Raw genomic sequence first — 7,226 nt, forward strand, 5'->3', positions numbered from 1 at the left:
ATGACTTGATATTGGATTTCCTTGGCGAAAAACATCTTCTTACCCAAAGGTGAGTAATTCCCTCACACACAATATCAAGTTATCAGTATTGATTGAAATTTTTGATGGGTAGTCCCACATGTGCAAATTAATGTCTTTATGTTATGCCTTCTTTTATGCCTACTGATATAACGAGATATCGGCTATAACGAGGAAAATGACTCGGTCCCGACCATCTCGTTATATCGAGTTTCCACTGTACCAGGTTTCTCTCAGTGTGAGATTACACTGTGAAATATTGACAGGTTTATCCACTACTGTGCACAGGTGGGTTTCAGATAATGGTGCAGTTGAAAGCTGTATCATGCATTAAGTTAATAAGCTACACATTAGCAAGATTAAACTGTCATAGTTCATTTTGATACACATTACATTTTGTATCTCTGACCTTAAAACTTCATAACAATTTGCCAGGAAAGGCCATAGCTAAGGATAGAACTTTTCTGTCCTACTGTATCGCTTGCACAGTGTTACTTATGTCACAACGTAGCTTGGTGAATTTGATCTACTATCTCTCTCTCTCTCTCTCTCTTTTTAATGTGGACATAAAACTTCATTGCAATGACATTGTAATGACGGAGATGAAATTAAATTCACCAACCTTGATATAAATTTGTTCATACCAGGCATTTTTTTTTTCAAAATCATTTTTTTTTCCTTTTTACGACCAGGTGCATTTTGATTTAAAAGAATTCTCTTTTGGATGCTAAAAGGATTTATCTGTAGGCCCTACACTGTAAAACCAAAAGTTTTGTGTGCATTTTGCAAATTTTGAAAGAGCCAAAATTTGTAAAATTAAAATGCACACTACAGTTCTTGTCTAAATTAAAATGCATTGAACACCAGTGGAATTGGAGAAGCTTCAGACAACAAGAAAAGGCTGTCAGCTCCAATTTGAGAAAATTTCATGCTGTGAATAATTCATGGTTTTACAGTAAGTTTCAAAAATATCTAACAATCTTCTCAAATTAATTTTCTTCTTACCTTCAGCAGATGAAGCTCCTACAAGGGAAGGAAAGAAAAGGAGATAAAAGATATCAATATTTTCACATGAAATATCACTTTTTCCTCTATTCTCATATTCTGTATTATAATGGGTTCAAGAATGTAGCCAATAGGAAGCGCTGAAATGAGTCACATGTGCTTCCTTTATTCTAGTCCCATTGCACTGCGTGTTAAATCCTATTGCCGATCATCAGTGCGCGCGGCGGCTCCTTTGATGAATTGCATGCATACGCGCTGTCAATCCTGTAAACAACTTCTAGTTCGGGCTGCCGGCTGGCCGGCCTTTCTTCCCTTGTGCATAACATGTGTGGCGTACGTATACTCTACACTTTGTACAGTACAGTATAGACCAAGCGTTGTGGGACCGGACGCGTACATGGAGTCACTTTGAAGGGCAAATCCAACGATTTAGCAGGTTAATTCTCACGCCGTTTTCAGAGTATGTTGTCTAGTAGGCCTATATGAGGAGTCTATATCAAGTCTTTAAGGTAAAGGGTGCATATTCTATGTAAAATAACTAAGTTTTCATGCGGGAACTGAAGTGTTCGGAAACCCAACCCCCCATTATACTTAGACGTCTATGCTGTATGTGCGGGATTTCCGAGTGCGACGTGCGTAAATGTTTGGGACGAACATCTTCGGACGTCTTGACCCACAAAGGTTCGTGAAAAACGCTGAAAAATGCTGTTAGTTTTCGAATTTTCGACCCATTTTATAAAACAAATGATGCACAGGATTATTTCGTGGCGTTAGTGGAGGCGTAGGTCACTCTCGGGTATTTACAATGTAGTGCAACATGCACTCGGCTTCGCCTCATGCATGTTTCACAATTGTAAATGGCCATTTTTACAATCAGTGGTGTAAAATGCAGTATTGGCACTAATTGGTGTATAACTTTCTTATACACTGACAGATATGCATTATTTTTTCTCATAAACTTACTACCCACAATGTCTACCTTGGGTACCTTAATGAACTTTCCTCTCTTTTTCTTTCAGATGTGGCAGGCACTTATATGCTTGAAATCCAACACTTTTGGTGTACTCACTCTGACATAGTATTTTTGTCAGAGCTAGCATATTAAATTGTTTATTCCTTTTCATTATTTTTGTTGCTGTTGTGATAGACAGGTATCCAACTTTAAGAACTATTATGTTTACCAGGTTCTGCTTTGTCTTCTTTAAATACTGAAATTGTCCAAACTTTATGTTTCGGAGGTGACATTTTCCGTTAACAATTAACCCCTCTTTTGAGTTAGCTCTTGTTCACAATTATAAAATTCAACTTTGCTAATTTCCATCAAAACAGAATAGTAATCAATCTGACTTAACTTTGATCCAAAGATTATTTAATTCAAATAACTTATCATTTTTTGATGAGCGTTTATAAATTTATGTAACTTTTCCGTTAACATTTCTGTCACCTCCGAGACAACAGATTTATGTATTTAATTTTTTTATTCTTGACATCAGTTATACATTACATTTGCAGAAATGTAACATATCCCCTCACATTATCTCTGAAGGAAGGTAGTAGAAATATAGCCTGTTGTTTTCATTTCGGAGCAATTTACAATTTTCCGTTAACACTTGTCACCTCCGAAACAATTGTCACCTCCGAAACAGCAGGCATATTATATTTGATAATTTCTCAAAGACAAAGCAATTTTGTTTGATTCTGTCCAATTGACAGGAATCTCTTTTGGATGACAATAGTAATATGGCAACAGGAAGTGAGAATTTTCTAGGGATTGATAAAAGATTCAATAAAAACTAAAAATTACTGTTTCGGAGGTGACAAAACACTGTTAACAAGATTTTTTGTTCATTTCTGTTGAAGAGAAACCATATCATGTACACCAATGGTTTCATTTATTTTAGTAACATAAGTCTCAAAGTGGAGAAATCAACTACCACACTCTCACTCTTTTTTTTATTACTAGACTGTACGTTTTAGGGCAAATTTACATTTTTTCACTTTTTTTAACAATGAGAATGCACAAAATACACCCATCTGTTGTATATATAATATTGTAATCAAGATCATTTCTCCTGCTTTAGTTAAGTAAACATATAGATGCTTTCATCTTAGAAGCTTGATTTCCAACAAGCAATTTAGTTGTGAAGATTTACCAATCACAGCTTTCCTTGTAGGTTGCTTTTTCTTGTGTTTCGGAGGTGACATTGTTTGTTAACACCATATTGTTATGTGGTAGTGAAAGGCAAGACTTCAGTTCCTTTTCACTATCTATTAACATTTTCTAATACATTTAATATCTACAAAATCATCACAACAGAAGTGACTTTTGTATACATAGGTCACCAGAATTCCCTTGATACCAAAGTAATACATGTGGCAGTTCAAGCATGCCCTAGTCCACAATCTTTAAAAAAAAGAATGTAAAAAAAAAATAATCAAATAATCAAACTCCACAAAAAGGCCACATGCCTATAGCTGGTGCACAACTTGTTCTTGAATTCATAGTTGTTGTTTTTCTATGTACAATGTGGTAATCATAAACAAAATTATGTGATTTTTGTTTTTAATATGACAATAATTATTACATTTTCCAAGTTGAACCAACTGTTTATGACATTGTATTTTTTAAGATTATTGAAGTTATGTGACAACTAAAGTGAACAGAGGAACAAGTCCCCAGGACTGGAAAGGGAAAGATTAAAAAAAAAAAAATGTAGTTCTATTTCAGTACTTTTGATGAGGTGTTTACCTTGTTTTGTTATTATGTTTTATCTTAGAATTTGGCTTTAAGTACTGGAATTTCAAGGAAAAGAAAATGGTTTCTTAAAGGACAAGTCCACTTTCATGTACATATGGATTGAGTGAATGGAAATGTTCAACAGTAAAACATATCATTGAAAGTTTGGGGGAAATTGGACAATCCATTCAAAAGTTATGGGTTTTTTTAAGTATCTGCGCAACCACTGCTGGATGAGAAGACTATGACAGTGTATGATGTCACATGCATACAACTGTACAACGATATAAGGAAAATATAAGTGAATTTCACAAAACTTTACTTTTTGAAAAAAGTGCATATTTCTTCAACTTGCTTCTGATGTATTTTAGGGCAATATTATTCATCCTGCCTTCCAAAAGAGAGAAGTCATGTGTTCTTTTGTTATGCAAGAAAAGTGAAAATACAGAATGTTGAATTTTCTTGATACTTTCTCTATATCCTTGTACACATGTGACATCACAAGCTATAGAAGTCTTCTCATTCAGCTTTGACTGAGCAGAAACTTTAAAAATCCATAACTCTGGAACGGATTGCCTTACTTTCCTCAAACTCTCACTGATGTGTTTTACTAATATTACTATATTTACTCAACCCTCATGTCTATTGAGGTGAACTTGTCCTTTTCCAGTTTCGGTCCCTTATAGGTTTATTTGAGACCAGTTTGTGTCCGGGACCTTCTGTGAAGTTGATGGGGAAAATTACTGAACAAAAACAAATTTTCCCCTCAAGTTCACAGAAAAGCATTATGCTGCTCTCTTCAGCTGGGAAACACAAACTGTTGTCTTAACCAAACTGTAAAAACCTGTTAAAGATTAGTATGAATTACAATCTCAAACAAAATATGAGCTGGTATCCATTGTCATGAAAGAGAATAACCAAACAAAATAACAAGTAAGAACTGAAAGAAAGAGCTTATATTTGAAAATTAAAGCCATGAGGAAAGACATGAATGTTCACTAAATAGTTAACACCTGAGAAGTTGGGTTGTCTCTGTGTTGTGTCACCTCAAAAACAATAAAATGTTTTTTCTTATCATATACGTTTTACTCTCAAAAGTGACTGTTAAATATGCATGATTTGCAGGTAATTTTCAATCAATTCAAAATGATATGTAAAATATATTTTAGTAATGTCAACAGTTTAAATGAATCTGGTGTATAGAAAATTTATCCCAGATGAACCAAACACCTTTCACCAGTATTATAACATTTGTATGGTGGCTATCAAGGATGATGAAGAATTCATGAACATCCTTGAATTATCTATTTATAAAACTATGTGCAAACTAAACATACACAAGTCAAATAAGAATTTTTGCTTTTGGTATTCATATTGTATGTCCCCGCCAAAAAAATTACAGTGGTACCCTCCGCAACAATAACTTTAAAGATAGTGAATCAATCTAAAATACAATGTAAGGGATTGAAACTATAACTCATTGCCCACGCCTTACAGAAAACCCCATTCAATTTGCTTCAGAGGTCAAAGAGAATTGAGGATTTTTGTAGAGCATGTGAGGAATCCCTTCCCTCCAAGTTCTGCATGTGTTTACACATTAATATGCAGTTCCAAGAGCATCCAAGTGCTGAACTTGGAAAATTCAGACTCCTGACATCCTTTATAACAATCCACATTTCTTTGAGATCACTTAACCAAATTGACTGGGGCTTTCTGCAAAATAGAGCTAAGATGTTATAATTTAAGACCCCAAAGTAGAATTTAGTTGATTTAATCATATTGGGTGCTATCAATGCAAAAGTCTAATTGTAAATTTTTTTGGGGGGACATACTATATGAATACATGAACACAATGTTAACATTGAATGTCACCTCCGAAACAAAGTTATTCTTCCCTGGTGTTGTGGAATAAAAAATTCTGAGAGTAAAGAAACATTACTGAAATGATCTTACACCCTCATTTCAATTTAAGGTAGAAAATGGAATGCCATGTTTCTTCAGGTTACAATATCTAGCTTATGTCCATCATATTCATACTGTAAATTAATATTTTAACACAATGTTAACATTGAATGTCACCTCCGAAACGAAGTGATTCTTCCCTGGTGTTGTGGAATAAAATGTTCAGAGAGCAAAGAAACACTACTAAAATGATCTTACACCCTCATCTCAAGTTAAGGCTGAAAATGGAATGCCATGTTTCTTCAGATTACAATATTTAGCTTACATCCTTCATCCAAATGGAAGGCAAACTACCGCTACCCATGCTAATTAATGAAGTGTAAAAAAACACTTGTTCTGTGTGGTTTATCTGCTTGAAACAGGAGTTAATTTCTTGTTCTCGAGTTATAATTATTAAAAACATTGATAAAAAGAAGAAGTTTTTGTGTTATTGTCACTTATTCTCAAAATAAGTGAGTGTTAATATTAATGTCACCTCCGAAACAGTCTAATATGTTAACTGTCACCTCCGAAACATCCATGTGTGAAAAATCCAAGTTTTAAAGAAATGATTGGAATTTCATTTAACCTACATAGGAAGGTAGCCCTTCTTAAAGACTTGTTGTAGTAAGAGTTTGACCTGGCCTGCCCTCCAATAAATAGTTAAAATCTTGAAAATTACATGTCAATTGGTATTTTTTAGCAAAAATTTACAAATCTCATGTATTTTTTTTAATTCACTTTATATTCAACCCCCAAATAGTTTTGATTCACAAACTATATATTGTTGTTAACCATATAAACTTTGCATGGTGAAGTTTGACTACAGAGTTTTGTCAATATGGTGCAATTCATGAAAGCAAAATTTTGCTTAAATTTACTTCAGGTGCCAGGGTTTTCCTTAAATTACACCAATAACCCTTCAGCTTTAAGGTCTGAAATGTTATTTTTTCAAAAATTTGAATACTTTCAAACAGGAATAAAACAGAATAATGAAAAAATATTTTGTTTGAAATTTTGACCCTCCGAGTACAAAAGTTACACCACTGATCGTAAAAAAGGCCAAATACCCTCGAGTGCACTATACGTCTACACTAACGCACTCTATCCTGTGCATCATTTGTATACTATCAGTAATCCACACTATTTCTTATCATACACAGAGATTCTGTTATGTTTGGTTGAGAATTCTAATGCCAGCCACTCATATTATTTCATCTGACACGAGTGGTTTGTCTGAAACAATCAAACACATTTTCTCCATTCTTGAAGACATGGCATTCTTTGAAGGGTAGTGCCATAACTGACCTTACCGTTGGTGCGCTTTGAATTTTGCCTTTTATCCCATTCAGGACAATCTGAACTAGCTATAACACTTACAGGCATTTCCCAGACACCTGCCTGATAACTGCGATAATGTGCCATGATACAGTAGTGTACAACATGCGTTTGAGGTTAACCCAGACGCTGAGGTGGAATAGGGGTCATGGGAAGGTCACTTTTAACTCTCCAGTTTGTTAAAGGG

This window comes from Diadema setosum, chromosome 3 (assembly GCF_964275005.1).
Source record: "Diadema setosum chromosome 3, eeDiaSeto1, whole genome shotgun sequence".
Classification (NCBI taxonomy): domain Eukaryota; kingdom Metazoa; phylum Echinodermata; class Echinoidea; order Diadematoida; family Diadematidae; genus Diadema; species Diadema setosum.